At 43.2% G+C, this 26,500-nt stretch overlaps 2 long non-coding RNA genes and 1 pseudogene across 5 annotated transcripts; 2 read left to right on the top strand and 1 right to left on the bottom strand.

Annotated features, from left to right (window-relative positions):
* Nucleotides 1-44: 44 nt before the first annotated feature.
* Nucleotides 45-25,713, top strand: LOC144302690 (uncharacterized). 4 transcript variants are annotated; one of them, XR_013369688.1, is made up of 4 exons: nt 45-498; nt 3,174-3,308; nt 4,676-4,750; nt 25,482-25,713. It is a non-coding gene; the product is annotated as an uncharacterized LOC144302690 (long non-coding RNA). The 4 variants fall into 4 exon arrangements; XR_013369689.1 differs by having other exon boundaries at nt 4,673-4,750; XR_013369691.1 differs by lacking the exon at nt 3,174-3,308.
* LOC144302261 (uncharacterized) lies at nt 9,747-13,096 on the top strand. Its single transcript, XR_013369099.1, has 2 exons — nt 9,747-11,867; nt 12,855-13,096. It is a non-coding gene; the product is annotated as an uncharacterized LOC144302261 (long non-coding RNA).
* On the bottom strand, nt 16,355-17,557 carry LOC144302260 (large ribosomal subunit protein eL6 pseudogene; annotated as a pseudogene).
* Nucleotides 25,714-26,500: the final 787 nt, after the last annotated feature.

Genomic DNA, 26,500 nt, shown 5'->3' with positions numbered 1-26,500 from the left:
GGGAACCCAGGTTTTGCTCAGGGAGGCGGTGTGCGAGCCAAGGCAGCTCGTGCTCCCAGAGGCCCTTGCGGGGCAGCCGCAAGACTTGACTCTGGCCCTGGAGCCGCAGGAGGAGGTCGGTCGCCCAGCGCGCCCGGAGACTTTGCTCTCCCAGGACGGTTGCCGCCCCAGCCCTCCTGCTTCCTTCCTGCTGGGAGGTGGCTGCAAAGTCGGAGGAGGAGCAGCCGGTCTTTGACCCCAGGGCGACACACCAGAGAGAAGGGGGAGCACCCCCCCCCCAGCTGCCTAGCTCCGGGCTCCGGATGCCAGGGGAAGAACTGCCTTACGCGGGTTAGGCACCCTCGCTCAGGGGGTGTCACGGGCAGTTGCACACAGTCCCAGGGGACACAGATTCTTTCCCAAGAATAAGCCTCAAAAATCAGCCCTGATTAATAGCCTACCTGATGCGGAGTATTAACGGCAGAAGGAGGATGGAGTTTGGGATGAGACAACCCAAGGGTGAGAATGTGAATTTAAGCTCTTCCTTTTTTTTTTTTGTTTTTGTTTTTGTTTTTGCTAACGACTTTGGGCAGATTTGTGAAATTAGAATCTGTATGGTATAATTGGAAGTTGTCATAAAAACACAAGGCACAGTGCCTGGCATATGGTGAGTGATTAATAAATGATCATTGAGATAATTCCTGTCTAATAGTTTTTAGCCTCCACCAGATGGATACCTGGCCTAGAGAGATTCAGAATCACATATCTGCTTTCCAGTTTCACCCCGCAGGCTTTTTTTTTTTTTTTTTTTTTTTTTGCCTATTCAGATCTTAAATGCTTTGTAACAGAAAAGTGAATCTTTAAGTAAAAACTGTCGTTTGTCTGGTATCTTGTTTCCTCAATTTCTGGACTATATCTGCTGTCCCAAAAGTTGTTTCTGAAAAAGGAATGGAGAGGTGCCTGGCTGCCTCATCCCATAGAGCCTGCCCCTCTTGATCTCCCGGTCATGAGTTCGAACTGCTCGTTGGGTGTACAGTTGACTTAAAATAAATAAAATATTTTAACAATGAAAGAATAGAAAGAAACACATGCTTTGTCGTGACTAGTCATGAATTATTGGCACCCTAGTTTGACAGATACAGGTGCATATTTCTGTTTGACTCTTTTTTTTTAAAATAAGAAACTCTAATTTTAATGCTTCTAGGTTTGCATTTTTAATTACCAAACAGAATGTTTTAATGCTCCCAAAACATGTTTTTGTTGAAACTACATCATATTCCTCTTTGCCGAGATTAAATAGCATTAAAAATAAGTATTATTCACTTAGATTTTTTTTATTCACTAAGATTTTTAAGTAAAAAATACATTCTTTCAACAATTGCAGTTTTTAATTTAAATTTTAGGTAATTAGCATACAATGCAATATTAGTTTCTGGAGTAGAATTTAGTGATTCATCACTTACATACAACACCCAGTGCTCATCATAAAAAGTGCCTTCCTTAATTGTTTTCTATTTCTTACTTTTATTTTTATTTGGAGGAGGGGGGCCAAGGGAGAGGGAGAGTCTTAAGCAGGCTCCACACCCGCATACAGCCTGACGCAGGGCTCGATCTCATAACCCTCAGACTGTGACCCGAAGTAAAATCAAGATTTGGATACTTTTGCTTCTCCGTCTGCCTGTGTCTCTGCCTCTCTCTCTCTGTTTCTCATTAATAAATAAATTAAATCTTTTAAAAAGGAGAGAGAGAATCAGATATTTAGCTGACTGATCCACCCCACATGCCCCTGTAGCTTTTAAATAAAAAAAATTTACCATAGTTTAACCTGCCTTCTATTACTAGACATTTAGGTTATTTTGGTTTCTCTCCGTTACAAACATTGCCTGGAACACCTTTGTCCCTTACACTTCGGCCCATTCCTGTAAGCTGACCATGTCTCCCCATTCCCCTGCCTCCCCCCGACCCCCAAATCCACGCCACTGTCCATCTGTTGATTGGATTATTTGCCCAGCCTCCTGAATGGCTCCCTGTATCAGCCGTTGCTCTCTTTCTTTCAATCCAACAGCTGGAATAAGCATGTTAAAATGTCAGATCAGATACTACCCCTCTCTGTTCAAAATTTTCCAGTGGCTTCTCTCTCAAATTCAGAGTGAAAACCAAAGTCCCCACAATGGCCTGTAAAGCTCCTCTGTCTGCCCCCAGTACCGTTACCTCTCTGAACCATATTCCACTCTACTGCAGCCACACTAGCTTCCTAGCTCGTCTTTTTTTTTAATGTGCCATGTACGCTTCTGCGTCAGGGCCTTTGCACTTGCCATGTCCTCTTTTCGTAAATCTCTTCTTCCAAATACTGTAACACTCCGTCTTTTACCTCCTTCAAGTCTTTATTCACGTGAGTGTCTCCCTTGACCACAAATTACGAAGTGCCTGATAACCTCCCGGTTCCCTTTCTTGCATTTTCCTTTCCCCTTAGTGCTTTTCACCTCCTATGATACTGGATCTTTGAAGCGTTTGCCTTTCTTTACTGCTTTCCCTCCAGCCTTCCTCCTCAAGATGTGAGCTCCAAGAGGGTTAGGATTTTTTTTTTTTTTTGAGAGAGTAGGGATTTGTTTTGTTTATTGCAGTATCCCTAGTATCTAGCAGTTTTCAGTGTAGACGTGTTGAGTGAATGAAAGTGTTTAAATATGTAAGATAAGTTCCTAGAATAGAAGTACAATTTCTGGGTCGTGGGGATTTATGTTTAAAATTTTCATCAACACTTCCAAATTGCCCTTTCAAAGGGTTGGAACAACATTGCTACCGGCTGGGCACTGGCCTTCCCTCACTCACCCCATGGACCACGTACCTGTCTTTCTTAAATGTTATTTGACGGGATCATCAGACAGGGTCTCAATGATAAACAACAGAATCCACTCTGGCTAATTTAGGCAAAAAAGAAACTTTTAAAAATGGAAGCTCAGAGAGTCTCGGGGCAGACCAGAGAGCCAAATGCACTTCTGCAGACAGGAACAATGCCAAATTGTGCCTTGATGACCGCGCCCATGAACACCCCACTGCAGGTGCCTCGGGGTCCAGATGCCCAGCTTGCCCTCCTAGACTGCCTGATGATTTACTTTGATGATATCAACCTTGCAATCCATTGTAATAATTCTTTTTTTTTTTTTTAATGATTTTCTTTCTTTATTCATGAGAAGCACAGAAAGAGAGAAAGCGACATGGGCAGAGGGAGAAACAGGCTCCCCACTGGGAGCCTGGTGTGGGACTCCATCCCAGGACCCCAGGATCACGCCCTGAGCCCAAGGCAGACGCTCAACCACTGAGCCACCCAGGTGCCCCACATTGACATAATTCTTGCTATTGTTTGATGTTTAAAGGACGAATTGCTCACCAGTGATCCATTAGGGCAGTGTCTTTCCCAATTCTTAAATTCTTTATCTTAGCCTGTCTTTCAATTGTCCAGATCTTGCAGCCAACTTTTCCCAGAAGGGTTGATGAGTGCCCTATTTTGAGTCACCCCTCCTCAGAGCTCTCCTCTCGACTCACTGCCTTCCCTTTGCCTCAGCCTTCTATATGTTCTCAAGCCCATCTTCCAAGTCGTTGATTATTTTTTTCAGACACATCTGTACTTCTGATCACTTCTGTTGTGGTTTTCATTTCCAAAATGGTTTCAACGTCGGATTTCATTTCTTTCCTGGCTGATGCCCTCTTCCTTCATCTTCCTGTCTCATGTCTCATACCTCTTCCTGAAGCTCTCAAATCATAGGTTCAATGAATCATAGGTTCTTTTTAAATTCTCCGAGAGCAGTAGTTTTCTTAAAAAGCCTTCCATACGTGTCTCTCTCTTTCAGTTGTGCTGCTATGACTTAAGTTGCACTTCCTGTGTTTGACTCCCCTCCAGATGTGAACAGCTGTATCTGGGTCTGTCTGTTGTTCAAAAACAATTTGAGGAGGGTCGGCGGAGTGAACCGGCTTGGTGGGCAGCTTCCAAGTGAAGATGCTGCCTCAGGATGCTCTCGCCAAGTTATCTGTGTGGTGCTCGTTCTGGGTGGGACGGCTCCCCTCCCGTGAGCAGGTTGCCCAAGTGGGAGGTAGCTGGATGTCCTGGACCATAGCTGGTGATTTGGGGTTTAACTGTGCTTAAAGGGTTCTGGTTGACACCGGCCAAGCCTGCTTTGGTTTCCTCTCTTCATCTTACCTCCAAGCCACTTCATTAGGTTAGAACCCAGGTTTCAGAGAAAATAAAAATGACTTGGGAATTCAGTTTTAGCACCAGCTCCACTTTCCTCTTGGTCTGTCCACTATTCTGTTGCTGTTGGTGAACGTTCACAGAGAAGTAAGCATAGTTATAAATGCTTTATAGGTATTACCTGACTGAATCCTTACAGCCGCTCTTGATGTTACGATCCCCATTTTACAGAGGAAAAACTGAGGCTCATGCTCAAGACACATGATGTAAAGAACAGAACCAGGGTTTGAGTAACCAGAGCCACTGCACATCACCACACTTGTTGTAAATGAAGAACCTCTCAGGAACCACTGACCTGCTTTCTACACTTGCAATAGCCTTTCTCAACATCCAAAGAGCCACATTTCTTCATAGCCTGGGTTGTGGAGGTTGTAGTTATTTCCTTGCTTTTGGATGGACTTGTCTACATTTTTTTTTTATTGTTGTATTTTTCTCTTGTTATCTCAGTAGATTTCCTGGAGAAGCCGAGCAGTGACATAATATACTTCAACTCTCACCAGAAACCTTTAGGAGCATTATTTTCAGGTAAGTGACAAAGTCGCTGTTGAGTCCATTGCCCTGGGATCGTTAGGGCTAGTCTGCCCAATAGAGTAGCCACTAGTACATATGGCTGTTGAGCCCTTAAAACATCAGTGGCTCAATCTGAGATATGCTGTAACTTCAAAGTATACACTGCATAATGAAAAGCAGGTGAAATATTTTAATAATGATTTTTGTATATTGATACCATATCAGAATGATGATATTTTATATACATTAGGTTAGATGAAATAGGAAATTATAATTAATTTCACATGTTTCTTCTCCTTACTTTTTACAATGTGGCCACGAGAATATGTAAAGTGTTACCTGTGGCTCATGTTACGATAGTGCTGCTCTAGGGGATACCTTTCATGAAGCAATGGTTTAGGGAAGACAGGGAGGCAAGATGGACCCATAAACAAATGACTTAATTACATTGGTGGTGAACATGCCGGAGGGGAAGAACCAGAGGCAGAGGTTATGTGTTCAAGACCCTTGACAGACCCACCATATTCCCTTGTCCACAATCAAAACTTTGCCCACATGGTGCATTATTGTCTGCTTGTGCAAATGCCCCCAACCATCCATGCCAGTCCTCCCGTCTTTCCTGTGCTCAAAACCACACAGCTTATTCCTCTTTCTTGTTCCTGTTTCCCCAAGCATCTTGCTGACCAAGTCATGTTTATATACGTTATTGCTTCCAAACATTCTACATTTTACCAATAGAATGTAGCACTCAAAATATTCCCAAACGTGTTTGCTGCAAGACAAAACAAGAGAGGTAGAAGTCCATGGCAATATAAGTGAAACAGATTGGCTGTGAGTTGATGATCATCGTTGAAGTAGGGTGATGGGTACAAGGGGGTTTATTATACTATTTGGACTACTTTTGTATATGATGGAGATTTTTCCTTAATAAAAAAATTGAAAACAGATTCCCAAATATTCATAATTAATAGAAAACCGTTTTTCATGGTTCAGAGTGCACACATGTAATTTACCCTAACAATTTCTCCCTTTTAAAACATAATAAATTTCCTTTTGATCAGAACCCATCTGTAGGAACTAAGCAGACAAGATCCACTGCACAATGAAGGAAACAAGCAGAGCTTTCAATTTGGCTGAGGAGACAGGCTAAGTTCACAGCAGGCAGTTTTCTTTACAATTTGATAATTTCTAATTTATATTTCTTTATAGGAAAGATTTGGTTCAAAGTCCACATTCAGTGATTAGAGCGTTGGGCCCACAGAAACCCTACCTTATCAGTAACAGGTTTTTCAACAGCTGCTGTTTTCCTATGAAAGTGTGTACACATAGCTCAGAAACTGGGACACCAAGTAGCAAGCACTGATGAAAGTGTCCTTTATTTTATTTTTTTCTTGTAGCAGTACTCCAAGATTACTTGTCAGCCCCAGCACCCTAGCAAAGAGTGTCAGGGTCAGTTGGACGCCCCGGTTTCAAATCCTGGGAGACTTAAAGTTATCTAAGCTTTTAATGTCTCTTTAGTAAAAAAAAAAAAAAAAAAAAAAAAAAAAAGAAAAAGGCAAAATGAGATTAAAGAATATCTCAAAGGGTGTTATAAGGATTAAATGACATCATGTGTGAAATACGCTTTTTGCCATACCTGGACCAAACGAAGGACCCAGTAAATGTCAGCTATTATTTGTATAACAATTTATGTTTATTCTTGGTTGTTTGACACTTTTTACAGATGTTCTAGCTAATTAAATATGCTGATTCATATACATAAAACATGAGAAATTACCAATTTTCAAATAGTTAAATGACTGTCTTTTCTACTAGACTCACTCCTTGAGGGCAGGATCCGTGTATCATTCATCTTTGAATCCTTAGTGTTTAGCATAACACAGCTCATAATCTTTTTTAAAAGTCATATTGGATGTAACATATAACACACATACACTGGAAATTAAAAGCCTAAGCATTGCTCTTGTGGTTATTCAAGGTTTAGGACCTTGGTCTCTAAGCAATTTATAACATGAAATGCATTGGCTTTTGTGTTTACCCATCTCGGGCACCTCATTCAACAAATGCTTATTAAGTGCCCCTTATAATGAAGGTATTGAATTGCATGCTGGGTCCCTCATTGGGGAATAGGACAGACACAGTTGTTAGACCCACGGAGTTGACTTCTAAGAAGAGAGACAACTTTGCATGACTGCTTACAAAATTCTGTATGTACAATTGGAGGAGAAAGCAGCACAGGGTAGTGATAGCACAGACATGGGGCGCCGAGCCCCAGCATCGGGGCCTCTGAGAGTGATGTGCAGGGTGAGAGCAGAAGCAGCAACAGCTGAAGCTATGCCACCAGGGCAAGAGAAGGGAAAGGACAGGCTTTCTGGGTTCTTGAAACTAGCTCAACCCCAAAGCCTCCGGATCACGAGGAGACAAGAGAAAATGTTGGAGGAACGGAGAGAGGGCTGGTTTGGCTGGGTCTGGGAAGGGCGAATAGCAATTGTGATCCGTAGTTGGAGGAGTCAACAGGGATCATCAGATCATGAAGGAATTGGAATTTTATTCTGAATGCCTTTTTTGGATCCCTCCAAAAAGCTATGATGTCTGGATTTGCTTTAAATAAGTGGGGGGTGTTGGAGCATTGAACACACCAGTGGGTGGTGTGTACGTGAAACAAAATTGGCCATTCATTGGTCATTGTTAAAGCTGCTTGCCAGGTCCGTGATACTCTTTGTTTTGGGGAATATTTGAATTTTTCCATGATTAAAAAGAGAAAAAAGAAATCCCTCCAGCTACAATGAACAGAAAGGATTGTAGAGGAGTAAGAACAGACATGAGGAGAATTGACTTTGCTATAGACCAGGTGAAGAAGGTAGATAACTGAGGGGATAGTGGTAGGAGTTGAAGGAAGTGGAATCTTTATTCTAGGGGTAATTGAGAACTTGAACAGATAGAATTTAGGGATTATTAGATCTGAGGAAGAGGAAGAGGGAGACATCACCAGTGAGTCCTCGTTGTCTGGCTTGAACTGGCAGGTGGAGAAGCTCTCTTGAGGATGAGTGACCTGCAAAGGGGCGACTCTGGCAGAGTCTTACTACTTCCTCCCGGTAGCTCTATCTACCACGTCCAGGTTTATTGTAATTCAGCAAACATTTGTTGCATTCTTATCATGTGCTAGGTAACTATTTTGGGAGATACGGATCCACAGTTTTATGATCCAAAGGGATTCTAATGCTAATCTGCTGTCTGGAAATTAATGTATGAAAATTCTGAGACCGGTCAAGCCAGTTCCTCACTTCCATCATAAAGAGCCACATTTATCCCTTAATTGAGTTAAACTGTCTTTTCCCAAATGATATCTTTAGCTCTTTGAATCAAATTATTGGAATAATGTTCTAGAGTTTTATGTGTTTCTTCTCTGGAGGACAGAACCATTATTGTTCCAAGATGAGCATCAGTCAAGATATACAGCACTTTCTCTTCTCTGCTGTGACCCCAGTGATTATAGAAAATGACTATTTTGTCAAATATTTGTATGCTTGCATTTATTTATATTTGAAATCTAGACAATTATTTAGACAGTAAAATATACCCAAATGTTAAATTCCTTTCAGTGACATAAAATGAAATGTGAGGGCTTTTTTCCCTTTAACTTTTTTTTTTTAATTTTGGACCATTTTAAACATGTAAAAAATAGGATGGTGTAACGAACCCCCATGTTCCCACCACCCAACTTCAGCAATTCTTAGCTCAGGCTTGTTTCATCTCTACCCACCCACTTCCACCCACGTTTTGTTCGGAAGCAAATCCCAGACTTTGTATCATTTCATCCGTAAATATCCATAAGTATGTATTTCTAAAGAGATAAGGGCTTTGGGGGGGCTGAATATTTTGTCAAGTGTTTCCTGAGACTGGTTGGTGGGACATTTGCCAATAGCTCGCATGCGTCTGGAAAGCTGGCCCTGGCAGTGTGTTCACCTCTCCCTTCCAGTCCAACCAACCAGGTGCCTGGCCTCACATTCCTGTAAAGAGAGGGAAAAACCTCATGAAACAGAGTCTGTTGGTGACAGTTGACAGAACCAGAGAGTGGAAGGCTCCAAGGGCAGGGCTGGGCCTGCTGGAGCCCCACAGAAGGGTGGCTGGGATGAGACAACAGGACAGGGGGGTGATGACGGGGCAGCCACTATGGCAGAAGGGTTTTGGCAGCATAGTAAGAAGGGATGGATATAGAGCATGGGTGGCCCCTGAGCATCGGGAGTGGGGTACAGAGCACCTAGGGTCACAAAAGGACCATTGTGACCACTGGGGAGCATCTATGAGCTACCTGGGGACTCCTTGAACAAGAAGGAGGGACTCGGGGGGTTGGGCTCCAGGTAATTTTGGTGACTGGGCTGCAGCAGATTGCTTTGTTCGTCCCTATTGGCACCATTGTTAGGATTCTAGTCCTAGACTGAGGAAGAGGGCGAGGGGGCTTCAAAAGCCAAGCATGAAGCGTTTTGTAGTGTGGCTAAATTGTCATGTCAGAAGTCTGTGTGGCTCTGAGCTTTTGGTTACTGAGGTGGTTGGTGTAGTTTTGAATGCTAGTTGTTGTTTTCTAAATCAGAGGCCTGTCTGTGCTCTCCCATCACATGGGGGAGAAGGTGACTTCAAAACACCAAATCCTTCAACATGGGGCATGTCATAGGCCACCTTGTTTTCCACCCAGATTCTTGAAGGTGATTATTCTGTGTTTTTCCTCCTAAAAGATGGGAAAGTTACTATTTCAGAGCAAGAGACCTGGCTCTTTCAATCCCCGGGCTCTGCAAAGTGGCAATACACAGTGTGGCTTGAGGCAGCACGATTGCAATCCCAGATTGCAATCCCAGCCACCTCTGGGATGTTTGCATTTGCTAGCAGCAGCCCCCCCCCCCCCCCCCCCCCCCCCCCCCCCCCCCCCCCCCCCGGGGAATCCTCTCTGACTTGCAAGAAACCACTTTCCTTGCAATCTGAGCTGCTCTCCAAACAGCAGCACTAAAGGAGCAAACGCAGGCCAACTACGTCAGGAATCCTGCAGCCAGGAGGCGATTGGAGTGTGGATCCTATCCTGGAGAAGGTCTCAGAGTAATGCTCTCAGGCCTCCACCTGAGTTGGGCAGCACGCCCTGGGCATCTTCAATCATTTCTTTGTGAATCGGGCGCTTGCTCTGTGCTCAGGACTGTGTTAGATGCTTTGGGTAGACGTTTAATGCAAAAGTATTGGCATAGGAGTTGGGATACCTGGGTTCCTTCCCTCTGGCTCCCCCTCACCTCCCATGGGCTAGCAGCAGGACCTTTGTAAAGCCATTTAACCTGCTTGTGCAAATGTCCCCTCATCTGTAAAACGAGAGGAGCAGACTCTGTACCTTTGAATTTCTCTAGTTCTAAAATCCAGATTCTAAGGAATGGAGAAATCGTAACTAGATATGTTACTTGGATATCTACTAACTGCAAGATACAGTGAAAATATTAAGATTTCCTCAATTCTTTGTTCAAAACGTTAGGGGATATTGTTTTTGAGGTTGTAACATAAAAGGAACTTCCAGATTATGTGACTTGATTAACAAAATGTTCTCCCAGAAGAGACTTGACTAGGAGTTAGGTGCTGTGTCATTCTAGTACCGCCGCTATGGTGAAGTCTAGGGCTGCAGGTCTCCGCAGCCATCCTGCCCATGTCTTGGAAGTTGTATCTCATGGATGATTCAGTCTTGGATCTCTGATTCATTTTTAAAAGGCAATAACCAACTCAAATTGAGTTAAGCAAGAAGGTGAAATACTTTGGCACATGACATGGAAATGTCAAGAGATTGGCAGGGTTTGGCATTGTTTGATCCAGGAATTCAATGATGTCCTGGTTCTTGGCTTCGCTCCATTTCCCTTGTCTGCTCGTCTCTGTGTTGGCTTCATTCTCAGGCTCCATATGGTGGCAAGACAGATGCCAGGAGTTCCAGGCCATCAGCCTATCTGGACTGATAGCTGCCACACAGGTCCTGGAATTCACTCTGATTAGACTGACTTGGGGATGACTTAAAATAAGGAGTGACATTTGAGTTGGAACTTAGTGTCAGAACTTGTGAATTGTTGGTGGGATGGAGAAAATAGCCTAGGCAAAGGCAGAAAGATATATGAGAGCTTGGTGTGTTTGGGGAAAGCTAAAATTCCAGTTTCTCAGGAGCATGTGTGGTGGTCACTGAGAGAAGTGAGCAGTGGCATGCCTAGTCTTTTATCTAAAGTTTTAGACAGCTCTTTACTCAATCTTCATGGTTTTGGCAAAAATCTTTCCTTCTAATCTACCTACTTCATTTGAATTCTTTTTATAAGTTGAAAATGTCACCAAATAAACCACAAAAGCTTGATTGACATAGGTTCCCACCCCAAGAGTTACCAAGTTATATTAAGTTCTTAAGAAAAGACTTTATCAAGATGAAAAGCTTCTGCACAGCAAAAGAAACAGTCAACAAAACTAAGAGACAACCTACAGAATGGGAGAAGATATTGGCAAATGACCTATCAGATAAAGGGCTAGTATCCAAGATCTATAAAGAACTTATTAAACTCAACAGCAAAGAAACAAATAATCCAATCCTGAAATGGGCAAAGACATGAACAGAAATGTCACCAAAGAAGACATAGACATGGCCAGCAAGCACATGAGAAAATGCTCCGCATCACTGGCCATCAGGGAAATAAAAATCAAAAGCACAATGAGATCCCACCACACACCAGTGAGAATGGGGAAAATTGGCAAGACAGGAAACCACAAATGTTGGAGAGGATGTGGAGAAAGGGGAACCCTCCTGCACTGTTGGTGGGAATGTGAACTGGTGCAGCCACTCTGGAAAACTGTGTGGAGGTTCCTCAAAGAGGTAAAAGTAGACCTGCCCTACGACCCAGCAATTGCCCTGCTGGGGATTTACCCCAAAGATACAGATGCAGCAAAATGGCAGGACACCTGCACCCTGATGTTTCTAGCAGCAATGTCCACAATAGCCCGACTGTGGAAGGAGCCTCGGTGTCCATCGAAAGATGATGGATAAAGAAGCTGTGGTCTATGTATACAATGGAATATCACTCAGCCATCAGAAACGACGAATACCCACCATTTGCTTCAACGTGGATGGAATTGGAAGGTATGATGCTGAGTAAAGTAAGTCAATTGGAGATGGACAATCATCATATGGTTTCACTCATACGGGGAATATAAAAAATAGTGAAAAGGATCATAGGGGAAAGGAGAGAAAATGAGTGGGAAATAACAGTGAGGGTGACAGAACATGAGAGACTCCTAACTTTGGGAAACAAACAAGGGGTAGTGGAAGGGGAGGTGGGCAGGGGCTGGGGGTGACTGGGTGATGGTCACTGAGGGGGGCACTTGATGGGATGAGCACTGGGTGTTATGCTATACATTGGCAAATCGAACTCCAAGAAAAAAAATACAAAGAAAGAAAGAAAAGTAGCCAATGAGATCATTGGTTTCCAGGCCAAAGCCTTGGTTCTTTCAGAAAGGATGAATGTCACTGGAAGTTTTGAGCTGGTTGGAAGAGGGTGAACATAGGACCTGGGAGTGATGTTTGCGTTTTATTTTACTTATTATTTATTTATTTATTTTTTAAAATTTTTATTTATTCATGAAAGAGAGAGAGAGAGAGAGAGAGAGAGAGGCAGAGACCCAGGCAGAGGGAGAAGCAGGCTCCATGCAGGGAGCCCAATGTGGGACTTGATCCCAAGTCTCCAGGACCACGCCCTGAGCCTAAGGCAGCGCTAAACCACTGAGCCACCTGGGCTGCCCGATGTTTTTGCATTTCAAACCTAGCAAGGGACTGATTGTTTGTCTTGACCTGCCCTCCTGGAAGCAGGCTCTGAGACTAGGATTGAGTGCATGTAGTTTATTGGGCAGTGATAGCAAACATCAGCTGGGGAGTAGGAAAGTACAGGTGGGAAGGAGTAGGAAAGGAGGAGTTATGGATTGAATTGAATTTCTAACTCCCAGTACCTCAAAATGTGACCTTATTTAGGAACAGGATATTACACATAAGATTATGTAACATTAAGCTAGGATGAGGTCATCTGAAGTAGGATGGCCCCTAATCTGACATGATTGATGTTTTTGTTAAAAGGGGAAATTTGAACACAAACACACGCGGTGGTAGAAACCCACATGAACATGAAGGCAGAGATCAGAGGGATGCTTCTCTAAGCCAAGGAATGTCAAAGATTGCAAACAAATCGCCAGAAGGCAGCTTACAGGAATGGAATAGATTTTTTTTTTCTCTGTTTCGATGAAACCAAGATGGCCCACATCTTGACCTGGACTTTTAGCCTCCGGAGCTGTGAGACAATAAAGTTCTGTTGTTGACAACCCTCGGGTCTATGCGACTTTGTTCTGACAGTCGCAGCAAGCTAATATGGAACAGAAGGTACTGGTAAAGGATATGCTCTCAAGCAAGTTACCAACATGCCCTAATGGGTCTTAATCTCAAATAGACAACTCTGCAGACAATGTGGAATGTGCGCCCCAAAACTGTCCTGCCAGACTCAACAATGAAAAGGCAACTCAATTTAAAAATGGGCAAGGATAGAAATTTTCCAAAGCATATATGTAAATGGCCAAGAAGTACAAGAAAAGATGTTTAGCATCCATCTTAGTTTGTTTGAGCTGCCACAACAGCATACCATAGACTGGGGGGCTGAAGAAACAAACATTTATTTTTCTCAGTTCTAGAGGTTGGTGGTCCAACATCAGGATGCTGGCATGGTCAGGTTCTTGCAGAAGGCCCCCTTCCTGGCTTCAGATGCCTGTCTTCTCATTATATCCTCATACAGAGGAGAGAGACAGGGCTGGCTCTCTTCCTCTTCTAAGGAGGACACTAATCCCATCATGAAGCTCCACCCCATGAGCTAATTACCTCCCAACATCCCTACCTCCAAATACCATCATATTAGGGCTTTGACATCTGAATTTTGGGGAACACAAACATTCAGTCTATAGCAACATCATGAGTAGTCAGAGAATAGTGGCTAGTAATAAAAAAGATGGACAATCACAGAGGTTAATGAGGATGTAGAGAAGCAGGAACCCTCAATCATTGCTGGTGAGATTGTGGTGCAGCCATTTTGGAACACAGTTTTCCAATTTAAAAAAATCACTAAACATAGAGTTATCATATAACCCAGCAATTCCACTCCAAGGTATATACTCAAGAGAACTGAATATATATATATCCACGCAAAAACTTGTACATGGATGCTCATAGCAGCAAAATGAAACAGAAACAATGCAAATACCCAACAGTTGATGAATGCAGAGAGAAAATGTGACCTAACCACAAAATGGAAAATTATTCAGCAATAAAAAAAGAATGAAGTCCTGATACATGCTACAACATGAGTGGATCTTGAACACATGTTAGGTGAAAGGAGACAGCCATGGAAGGGCCCATATTATATGATTCCATTTATTTGAAATTCCTAGAAAGACAAATCCATAGAGAGAAAAAGTGGATTAGTGACTGTGAGGGGCTGGAGGGAGGGTGGATGCAGAGTGGCTTCTAATAGGTAGAAGGTAGGGTTTCTTTTCGGTGGGATGAGAGTGTTCTGGAATTAGATGGTAGCGATGGTTGCACAGCTGCGTGAACATATAGAAACCACTAAGCTGCACACTTGTAAGTGTGAGTTTTATGGCATATGAATTTTTTCTTGATTAAAAAGAGAGAGTGCGGGGGGGGGGTGGCGTCTGGGTGGCTCAGTGGTTGGGCGTCTGCCTTGGGCTCAGGTCATGATTCCAGGGTCCTGGGATCGAGTCCCGCATCGGGCTTCCTGCATGGAGCCTGCTTCTCCTTCTGCCTATGTCTCTTCCTCTCTCTGTGTGTCTGTCATGAGTAAATAAATACAATCTTTAAAGAGAGAGAGAAAGTGAATCTTTAACAAAACTATTCTGCCTGAAGGATGAGGGAACTGGAATAGTTATTCATCAGCACCCAACAGTCATTGGTTGAAAGCTGCTCCTGAGTTGTAGGAATTCTCTAGAACTTGTGACCAGCTTAATACGTGGAGTCCAGGACTCAGAGAGAGCCTTTGCAAATGCTGGGACTTGGAAGTTAGGGATAGATATTTTCAGGAACCCTCCATTTCCAAAGTGTGAAAAATTCAGCATGGCCCCATGGGCAAAGGCTGCTTGCCTTCCAGGGTTATACAGTATCGACTTCTTACCGCTCTGGGCTCCTACGAGTCAGAGGACTCCCTCAACTTGCAAGATGAAGTTTTCCATGAAGTGCTTATGACTTGTTTTGTTTGGGGACCATCCACAGTCCTTTTAGCTGCAGACAACGGAAATGAACCTGGCTAGGCTGGCTGTCATGAGAAAGATGGACAGTGGCACGTGTGAGGGCAGATGTGGCAAAGCCCAGGCCTCACTTCCTGCCAAGTGAAGAAAAGGAACTTGGAGGCAAAGTCCGTGTGGCCCTACGACTCACTGGAAAAGCTGGAGCTCAAACAGCTGGCTGGTTGCCAGGCAAGCACCTTCGGCAGTGCGAGCTTGAAGTGGGGGAGGTCTCACACAGTGATTTCTAGGCGAAGGAAGGCCGGGTTAGGGGGACCCTTGAGCCCGGGGATACCTGAATCCAAAGTCTCGCACCCTCCCCTCTGCAAGTGTGCAATTTCCTGAAAGTATAATGGGCACAGGATGGTGGAAAGGTAACTGTGAATGCCAATGCCACCCTACATGCCAGGTGCAACTTATTTATTAACTTATTTTTTTTCAGTTATTATTATTATTTTTTTTTTTAAGTAGGCTCCGTGCCCAACCTGGGGCTTGAACTTAGAACCCTGAGCTCGAGAGTCACATGCTCCACCGACTGAGCCAGGCCTGGCGCCCCTGGATACAATTATTTATTTATTTATTTATTTATTTATTTAGTTAGTTAGTTAGTTAGTTAGTTATTTGAGAGAGGCAGAGATTGGCAGAGGGAGAGGCAGGCTCCCTGCAGGGAGCCCGATGCAGGACTCGATCCTGGGACCCCAGGATCACGACCTGTGCCAAAGGCAGACGCTCAACCACTGAGCCACCGGGTGCCCCCCTGGATGCAATTTAAATCATAGTATTAGTAAATGCTGCCACAATCTGCAATCATATCTGTGTCTCAAACAACTAATTGCTGAAGTTGCCAGGCAATTATATTTGCCAGATGCAAATTGCCCACGGTGAGTGGATAAATGATTTACCTCCCAGGGACAATCTCCTCAAAGCTTTCACCTTTCCTTGGTTTTGTGCAAACCTCCAGCTTGGGTTTTCTGGGTCTTATTCCATCTGCCTTGTTTCTAAAGCCTTTCCTTCATCCTTTTTCTCACCACACGGCTTCTATGTGTCACCAAACCCTCATTTTCATCATCTTTGTCAAGGGCCTTTAAATGCTAAACTGCTCTGGAACAGCAGCTCTCACGTTTTTTTTTTTTTTTTGGTCTCAGGATTCCTTAAATAACCTTAAAACTGATTGAAGTTGCTAAAAAAGCTTCTGTTTCTGTGGATCATTCACCGCAGTGAAAATTTTAAAAGCGGAAACTTAAAAAGTATTTATTCATTAATTTTAAAACAGCCATGAAAGAGATTACAGGTTAATTTAAATCACATAAATTTTTTAAAAAATATTGGTACTATTTTAAACAGATCTCTTGAATGTCTGTCTGGCTTAAGAGAAGAAAGGTGGATTCTCGTATCCACCTGTGCATTTATTCTCCGCCGTGTCACACTGGAAAAGCCCACTGTGCACTTTGAGAAAGTGGGCGAGGAGAGGCAGGAACGTATTAGCATTAGGATGAAAATAATAAGAAAAAAAAAGAAAATAATTAGAACCTGCAGACCCCCTGGAAGGGGACAGCCATCGGTCCCCAGACTGAGGGTTGAGGACTGCTGCCAGTTTTGGTGTTCTTCATTCTTTGCCTGGATCCATTTTTCCATCTGGCACCATTTCCCTCCAACGTGAATGACTTCCTTTGGCTTTTCGTGCAATGTGGGTCTGTAAGGAATTCTTTCAGCTTCTGTGTGTTTGAAGGAGAATGTTGTTTTGGCTCTTGAAAGCTCTGTAATTTCATATTTCTCTTCCTCCGTGTGGAAGATCTCCCCTTCCTGGTGTCTGGGTTTATGCGGCTTCTCCTTCTGGGAGTAAGCATCAGTGAGATGTTTTGGGATTTTCACACTGCTGACATCAATTTTGGTGGAAGTGGCAATGACAAAATCTGGTGTGTTCTATGCAGAGGAACTTGACTGAGGGTCAGAGCTCTGGTCACGGGTAACAAGCCATTGCTCCCTTACTTCAGGAAAACCACCCTCTTGCTTCTGTGGTCCCCAACGAAGATGATCAAAATGGTCCCAGGGGTGAGGCTAGCTCGTAGTTTTCTCACGTACTGACTGACTGAAAGGGGTTTTTGTTGTTGTTTTGCCATTTCTTGACAGCTTTTGAGGCACATCTTCACTAGGATGATGCCCTAGGCATTTTGTGAAGTTTAACCACTTGGGTACCACCATTCTCATCACCGCCAAGTGGTATTGTACCAGTAGCAAGAGCCTTCTCCTTCTTTTTCTTTTCAACCCTGGATTTAGCGGCTGAATACTTCCTCTTGTCAATGGCCTTTCTGGAATGCACAGCCAACTGGGAATAGCTGCCAATTCCTCCCACTGGGACAGGGGTCGGCTGCAGTGGGGCTTCCCCTTCCTTGGCATTTTAGGCTTGAGGTTACACTTCTTGACCTTGCCAGCAGCAGCAGCAGTCTTGGCTTCAGATTTCTTCTCCCTGGTGTCTGGCTTCTCAGCTTTTTCACCTGCCATCTTGCAAAATGGGAAAAGAGTGAAACCTTTTTCTTTTTCTAATGTAAACATTTAGTGCTATAAATTTCTTTATAAGCACTGCTTTGGCTATACACCCCCAAATTATTCTGGTATGTCTTATCTATATCAATCTATTATCTTTATTTTCTTTTGGTTTGTTTGTTTATTTATTTATTTATTGGCTCCACACCCAGCATGGAGCTAAAAGTAGGGCTTGAACTCATGATCCTGAGATCAAGATCTGAACCGAGATCAAGAGCGGATGCTTAACCAGCTGAGCTACCCATGACCCAAGCTCAACTAGAAAGATGCCCCCACCCAGGACCTTGACTCTTGAAAGAATGATGCAAACAAGGCAGTCAGATCACTCAAGCGGAGGTGTGGTGGGAGGAGTCCATGGCACTGAAGACCTGATCAGCCCGTTCAGGTGGCTGGTTCTAGGCTGCCAGGTATTTCTTGGTTCCTTCTTCTTTTCGGAGCATATTTTTCCAGTCTTCCCTTCAATCTTGGGAGCCATTTGCATCCTCCCCCATAAATCCTATTTCTGTGTCTTCTAGCCAAAGTTGGCTTTAATTCTTTGCCACCAGGAACTCTGAGAGATACAGAGATCTCAGCAGCAGTAATTTCATAAGAATGTTGGGTATAGAAACCAGCTTTGCAGTGGGTTAAACTGGAGTGAAGAATAAGAACTGTTAAAAAGGACAAGGAGTGAAAGGAGGGATAAAGATACTCGAGAGAAAAGTAAATTGTACAGAAGGTAGTTGTTGGAAAAGGGAGGGTCTGAGCACATTTGGAGGCTAAAGGGCAGAAACTGGTGGGAGAAGCCACTGGAATAAATGCTTCCTCTACCTTGACATTTAAGGTTTCCTGGCTGGCTCAGTTGGTAGAGCATGTGACTCCTGATCTCAGGGTTGTAAGTTCAAGCGCCATGTTGGGTATAGAGTCGGCTTAAAAATAAAGTCTTGTTTGCTTAAAAATAAAATCTTAAAGAGTTTTTTGCTTTTAAATAGTTTACTTAAAAATAAAGTCTTTTATTATTATTATTTTTAATTAATTAATTAATTTTTTAAAAAAATAAAGTCTTAAAAACAAGTTTCCTACAATATGATTCCCACTTGGTTTTCTGGACTTAATCCCCAATATTCCCTATGATTGAGACAATCAGGACACTTAATATTTTCCATAAAATGTCCCATTGTCTGTCCTCGTTTTATACTTACTTGGTTTGTTTGTTTTTACTCAGGATATAGCCTGGGCCTGGAATACTTCACAGATCATCCTACTGATCCCACTAATCCTCCAAGGCTCAGACGCCTTCCCCAAACCTTTTTCCGATCCCTTGAATAAGTGCAATTTCCTCTAATATTAAAATTCTCAAAGCATCTTGTATGTGTCTTATCATTTCTAATCTGATTATGCCCCTGAATGACAGTCATTGCATCCTGGTCTTATTGCTCCTTCTTTTTAAAAGCGTGAGCTTCATGGCCGGGACTGTTTTCCCTGCGCCACTCACACAGCACAAGGATTTGTCCGTAGGAGGCACTCAGCAAATGCTAGTTGAATTCACAGTGACAGGAACAGAAAGGCTTTTTGTTTTTTTAAATATTTATTTGAGAGAGAGAGAAAGAGCACGAGCGAGGGGAAGGGCAGAGGGAGAGGGAGAGAATCCTCAAGCAGACTCCTTGCTGAGCGTGGAGCCTGACAGGCTCGATCCCACCACCCTGCGATCCCCACCTGAGCCGAAACCAAGAGTAGGCCGCTTAACCAACTGAGCCACCCAGGTGCTTCCAGAAAACTTCTTAATAGGGATTGAGCTACAACAGTTAGCAAGTTCTCAGGAAATTATTATTCTAGCCAGGAATCCACCCTCAGTGGATAAGGGCCGCTACGCTTTTCCAAAGTTAGGCTGGGAGATGAGGAAATGAAGTTGCACTTGGAGTCCCAGTCTGAGGAAAAGCTCACACCATCCGTGTCATTCTCTCTCCCATCCAGGATGTGGTTTTTTATGGGTGTGGACAAAATGAAGGTATTGCCCCTACACACAATATAGATCTCTACTCTTAAGTACTCCGTTGAAAGGTCCAACACAGAAGACTACATATGATGAAGCCATTTGCATGAAGTTAAAAAGAGGCAAAACTAATTCATGGCATCAAAAGGGAGCACAGTGGGGAGAGGCAGGTGCTTGGGATGCTCACAGGGGGCTTCTAGGTGCTGGTGTTCTACTTCTTGGTCTGACTGATGTCACGTGGGCACGTTCCCTTTGTGATAACTGACTGAGCCATGCATTTACAAGTTGAACATTTTTCTCTGGGTGTATTATTCTGTATTCTAAAATTTTATTTTAAAATGTGTGTATACATTTCTGGATTACTTTTCCATTTGAACTGCTCTAGCAGGACATTAAAAGGCAACAGGAAGTTGGTCACATACAACATTAAAGCAAACCACCTTCTCTAAATGTACAGTTCCTGGCTGCCTTCATCTGCAGGGGATCTTAAGTTGCTATAAGAGGGATTAAGTTTTAGAAAAAAAAATCTCATAATTGCATGTCTTATTAAGAAAAAAAAAAAAAGCATCTCACAGGAAGGAAATGGAATTGTTCTCAGCAGCCTAGAACAATGTCTTGGGTTGCTTCCTCTTTGTAATGTGGCGGGTGGGGGCAGGGTAAACAAAATGAGCATCCTGGTAGATTTTATTTTAGGCACTTTAGCTCTGATAAGTGCAAGATACTTGAGAGAGAAATGGAATGATTATTTGATATTGTCCCAGATGCTATGGCTCAGTGCTGGAAGCCTCTATTACAGAGGCCCAAAGATTTATCCTTTTGTTCCTTTTTTTCTTTTTTCTTTTTTTTTTTTTAAGATTTTATTTATTTATTCATGAGAGACACAGAGAGAGAGGCAGAGACATAGGCCCAGGGAGAAGCAGGCTCCCTGCAGGGAGCTGGATGTGGGACTCGATCCCAAGACCCTGGGATTACGTGCTGAGCCAAGGGCAGATGGTCAACCACTGAGCCCCCCAGGTGTCCCTGTTCCTTTCCTTTCTATCCCAACATTTAATGGTTATTTTTCACTTGGATTTGTAAACTCTTGGAGGGCAATATTCTCAGTTTTGGAAAGCATCTGTTGATGGTAAAAAAGAAACAGGGAATGAGTGATGGCCCTATAAAATCCTTGCTGGTTGGATAAACGCTATCTCTTTGGCCTCTCCAACCTCACTTTCCGGTTCTCTCTCCCAAAGTCCTGCAGCATCAGTGCTTTGTCTTTATGGCACATAGGGTTTGGCTTTGTAGTACCCCACTCCAGGCCAGAACTTTCCAGTGGCAGAGACTGGTAGCTCTTTGGGGACAATGGGATCTCCTGCACCTTCTCTGTTCCTGCGTGGCGGAGGCTGGCTGCTTGCCTCTTCCCTGGACTCTGAGCTGCCTGTGGGGGCAGAGACTGCCTGTTCCTGATGTTGTAGTTCCATTGTTTGGGTCTCAGGAGGGCGTCAGGAGTGTTGGCTGAATGAAGAGAAGAAGGGATGGTGGATCAGGTCTTCCAGTTCCAAGGCTCTTCAGATGACCTCCCTCCCGAGTGCTGCAGGAAACGGGAATGGCCCCCTGAAAAGGGAGTCTACGTGGCAGTCCTCCTGACCCCACTGACCGCCACACTCCTCTCAATCTGGATTAGGGCAGAATGAAGAACAGGAGGGGGCAATGGGGCTGAAAATCGGAGTTTATTTCCCAGGGGTTAGTTCGGCCGCTATAGGGAAACTCTTCATAACTGTGGGTTGGCATTGATGGAAACTTTAAAACAAACATTCCATATTCCCCTCTAGTACTGATATTTAATAAGTCCCTTTGGTTGGAAACTGAGGGGAGTCCTAGACATCTTCAGACTCCCTGCATATGCTGTTTTAAATGTATTTAAATGTGTTTTAAATTCTTGACCAGACCTTTGAAAAGAGTCCAAGTGGTGGGCAGGATGGAAGGTAAGGTTGGAGATGGTGCCTAGGAATTTGAGAAGTGGAAAACTCTGGGAGTCCTTTTATTAAAGTTCGGTGAGAAAAAAGAAAAAGTTACTAAGAATAAGACTTCAATTTTGTAAATTGTGCAGACTATATGCAGCTGAAGAGTAGGGACAGAGAGGTGACCTGTCTTACTTTGTGTGGTGCCAAGAGCTCTTTACAGTTGCGAAGGCTGACGGGTATTGAATAGACTCTAAAAATGCAGACCACTGTGTCCACACACATTGCTTTTCCTCAGTTTTAGATTAATTTACTAAATCATAAGCGTAAGAGGGAAGGGTATATATTTAAAGATATGGGAAACTTCATAATGAGATTTTTTTTTTTTTTTGAGATTTTTATGTATTTGAGAGAGAGCAAGAGCGAGCACAAGCAGGGGCAGGGAGAGGGAGAAGCAGGTTCCCCGCTGAGCAGGGAGTCAGTCCAACACGGAGCTCCGACCCAGGACCCTGACATCATGACCCGAGCCCAAGGCAGACGCCTAACCCGCTGAGCCGGCCAGGGGCCTCAATAATGGCATCTTCTGATCCCCTTACACTGGTCACCAAACACGCTGCAACGTGGAAATCCTCGTCTGTGGCGTGCATTTGGCATACACTTAGTCTAAGGGTGATGGAAGTTTGCATTTTGATGTTTGAAGTTGCCCAACAGGAATACAATTCAAAATCATAAGCTGATCAGTGGTTTGTTCTTCTGGGAAAGCGTTAAGTCTGTGGTTTCACACATGTTCGTTCTTCTTTTCGATCATTGACTTTTGCGTATCTGAAGTGCACGGTACCTAGGGTACGATCTCATTTGCTTAATGCCTTTTCCGACTTTGGTGAACGTGCAGACACACGTCACACACGTGAGGGTGTAGAAAGATGTCCATGAGTTTTAGCAGTGATTGTGCCTGGAGGGTGGGTGTGGTGTTCTGTTTCCTTATTTCTACTCTTAAGTACTTTCTGAGTTTTCTACAATAAGAAAAAATTTTAAGTTATTTTGAAACAAGAGGGGAGTTGTGGTTAGAACATGCAAATCTGAGGATTATTAGAAATATTAAGAGAAGGTGATGGTCACTCCAAAAGCCACATCATTCTCCTCTCTGCACGCGGCCCTCATCGGCCCATTTCCAGTGGTCAGTGTTGTCCACGATGCAAATTTGATTGTGTCACTTCCCTGCTTTGAGTCAATCCCCCCCAAAGGGAGTCGGTGTCATTGTTCATACTTATTGTCCTATGGAAGTCATCATCTTTCAGTTCCAAGTGACAGAAGCCTCACTCAAAGTAGCTTAAGCCAAAATGAGGAATTTATTCACATAACTGAAGAGTCTGAGGTTGGCTTCAGACAGGGCTAGATCTAGGAGTTCAAAGAGGGCATTGACGCCCATCTTTCCTAGTCCTGCTTTTTTTCATGTGTTTTGTTTCTTCTAGACAGGCTCAGTCCATGTGAAAGCCACATAGCCATTGGCAACCCACGGTCCTTCAAACTAAGGATCCTGAGGAATGGAGAGGACCGGGGTTGGCCTGGGTTGGGTCTTCCTTGGCCAGTCACTCCAGAACAGGATGAGGAGTACAACAGAAGAGAATGCGTATTTCCACAAGGAAAGGATTCTAAGCAAACCATGACCTGTGGCCTGTATCTCTTCCTTCTCCAGACTCCTCTCTCTTTTGGGTCTGCAAGGATCTTTACTGGATGGTTCTTTCTAGAGTGGGAGTACACATGCCCACGTGGCTGTGGTCAGGCATCGTTCCCAGGCCTTCTATCTCAGCGGAATGCACTCTGGGCATGACCCTGACTGCCTGTGGTCAGCAGGGCAGTGGGAGGCTCCAGCACGGTCACTCCTCCAGGGGTGAAGACTTGAGCAGCTTCTTCATCAGGTCAGTGTGGGCCAGCAGCACGCAGCCCCCGTGGAAGCACGTCAGGCCCGGTGCATCTAGGAAGCCTCCTAGCTCCTACTGGCCACAAATAGCCTTCTTCTATCCTTTACCTACTGCCAAGGCACACTTCAAGCTTCTCCTGATCCTCTCTGGGCTGGGTATACATTTATGTGATCCCGGAAGGGTGTCACTGATACTCTTGACATCACACTATGCTCTGCTGCAAGTACTTGTTTGCGTAAGTACTTGTCTCTCCCTCACTAAACTATCTCCTTGAGTTCAGTGATTGCACAACGAATGGCCCACAAATGTTTATTGAACAACTGAAATATAACCTCAGTATGGATAAGATTGTACCTTGCTTCCTCCATTTATAAAATTCCTACAAAAAATCTTGAATTTTTTTTAATATTTTACTTTTTTTAAAGTTTTTTTTTTTTTCTTTCTTTTTTTTTTTTTTTTTTTTAAGTAATCTCTACACCCAATGTAGGCATAGAACCCAGAAGCGCAAAATCAAGAGTCACATACCCTGCCGACTGACCCAGCTGGGCACCCCGATGTATAATCTATTTTAAATAAAACCTCACACAGCACATATAATTTGCTATGTGTGTGTTAATGAAGTAGACATGAGATGTGAAGAATATTAAATACCAAATTATGCTAAATTAAGTATCATTGGCCTTTGAATATGATCTAATAGTTGTAGTCCTATTTGAAATACTGCCGCCAATACTGGTTAGCTAGGTCTGGGGTTCTTAACCTGGAGTCCACAGACCTCTAAGAGATTTAAGGGTAGAATTCGGAGGATATGGGAACTTGTGTGGGAATAAGAATTCTTTTTTCTAAACTGTAAGTGGAATTTAGTCTTTCTTTTGATTATAAATGCAACAATCCGGAGCTGTATCAGGCTGCAACTTTGACTTTGTCAATAATAGAAATCAGGTATCTTCATAACATAGTTGTTGCAGAGATCTCAGTATCTTGTTTATGCTACTTTGATGTCAGAGCAGTTATTAAACTTTCTGCTGGATGTCGTTAAATGAACACATTTATTACTGTATCACACATTTATATATTTTGATGACTTATGCTTCAATATGTTTGGTTTTCTCTGTAACCCCATACATTTCATTTTCTGCACTTAAAAGCATTATTCTGAAAAAGGGTCCTTGGTGCAAAAAAGTTAAACAGACCTTGGCATTCACTTAAAATGAAATGAGACCAAAGGGTAGTGATCTGGTTCCAGAGAAACTTAGCCCTCATGGCCTCTCTATTGCCAGGCTGAGAATAGAGATTACAAGCATTTGGACAATCCTAAAACTATAGATCTAAGAAAAGATGTCCTTTCTCAGGTTGAAAGTCTATTTGGATGGAAAAACCATGTGACTTATTTAAGTTTCAAAGGGTCCCTGGGGTAGGCCGGAAAAGTAGACTAAATGCATTTAGACCTATTCATAAACTCACAACTAAATGCTACAGACATTGGTTTAAGAGCTTGGCCAAGACAAATTCATTTCTTTGTGTATTTGCACAGATATTTTTTTTAATAAATTAATTTTTTATTGGTGTTCAATTTACCAACATACAGAATAACACCCAGTGCTCATCCCGTCAAGTTTGCACAGATATTTGTGTAGCTATCTATTAGAATAGGATTTGGGTTATCAAAACTATTAGGACGTACTCTGTAAGGTTGTGAGATACTTCCTGATAATAGGTAACAAGGACCTGTCAGAGGTAAACTCATTGGAGTATTTTCTAGGAATTCCTCTCTGGTTTAGTGGTCTTGGCTCCAACAGGAGGCAGATGGTCGTTAAATTAAGATACTCTGAGCAGATATTGTACAAAACCATGGGTGCAGGGAGCCACAACAGGAAGCACAGTAGTTTCAGCAGCTCCAGGTTAGTGGCAACAGAGCCGATACTACCCCTTGGCCAGAAGGAAAAGCACAGGGGATGGCAAATCAAAGGAAATTAGTGAAGGGAAGTTTGGAAGAAGTGATGACAGAGCCACCAAAAGAATAGACACCCTAACCATCTATCTCTGACCAGGACACTCTTTGGCCAAACCCACTTAAAAGCCAGGAGACAACGAGCTCCCTGTTGTGGTCCATCCATCAGCTTCATGGGGAAGAAAGTGGAAGAAAGATGAAGAGGGAGAGAGATCTGGCACACCTGACAAGTCTCTACCAGAGCACGTATCACATCATTTGATGGTCCAAGGGGGCAGAACTGTAACTTTTAAATTCAGGGCTATTCCTAATAAAATTCTGAGACACAGCAAGTGCTCAGTTATCACTGAATGATTAAAGAGAACAGAAATGCTGCTGAAACAAAGAGTAAAAGCAAACTGTCTACTACAACTAGGAACTAAGTATTTACTTTTAGACAGTGGACATTTAAGATGTTTTGGAGGGGGGCACATGGGTGGCTCAGTCAGTTAGGCTTCGAATTCTTGATTTTGGCTCAGGTCATGATCTCAGGGTTGTGAGATCGAGACTCGAGTCAGGCTCCATGCTCAGCAGGAGACTGCTTGAGATTCTCTCCCTCTGCACCTCCTATTCCCCTCATACCATCTCTAAAATAAATAAATCTTAAAAAAAAAAAAGGCTTTAGTAATATTTTAAAAAGTCACAGAGGGGCACCCGGCTGGCTCAGTCAGTAGTATGTGACTCTTAATCTTGGGGTTGTGGGTTTGAACATGTTGGGTAGAGAGATTACTTAGAATCTTAGAAAAAAAAAGAAAAAAATAAAATAAAATAAAATGGAAATACAGGAACATGATTCTATCATGTAGACTAGGCAGGTAGATGTCATAGCTTTGTAATATAGTTAAGTACACCGGAGCCTCATTATTCATGGATTCTGTATTTGGACTTTAACACTTGCCTATAGTACTTTAAAACTTTCCTGGTGCTTTCACGGTCGCCTGTGGAGTGAAAATTTTGACTTGCTCAGTATATTCCCACTTGAGGTTGAACAAGTTTCTTCAGCTCTCATATTGTAAATGAGTATCCTTTGCTCTAGTTAGTGCCAAGTTTTTTTTTTGCATTTTTGTTCTTTCTTTGGTG

The sequence above is a fragment of the Canis aureus genome, chromosome 31, assembly GCF_053574225.1.
Source record: "Canis aureus isolate CA01 chromosome 31, VMU_Caureus_v.1.0, whole genome shotgun sequence".
NCBI lineage: Eukaryota > Metazoa > Chordata > Mammalia > Carnivora > Canidae > Canis > Canis aureus.
This window is presented reverse-complemented; position numbering and strand designations above follow the sequence as displayed.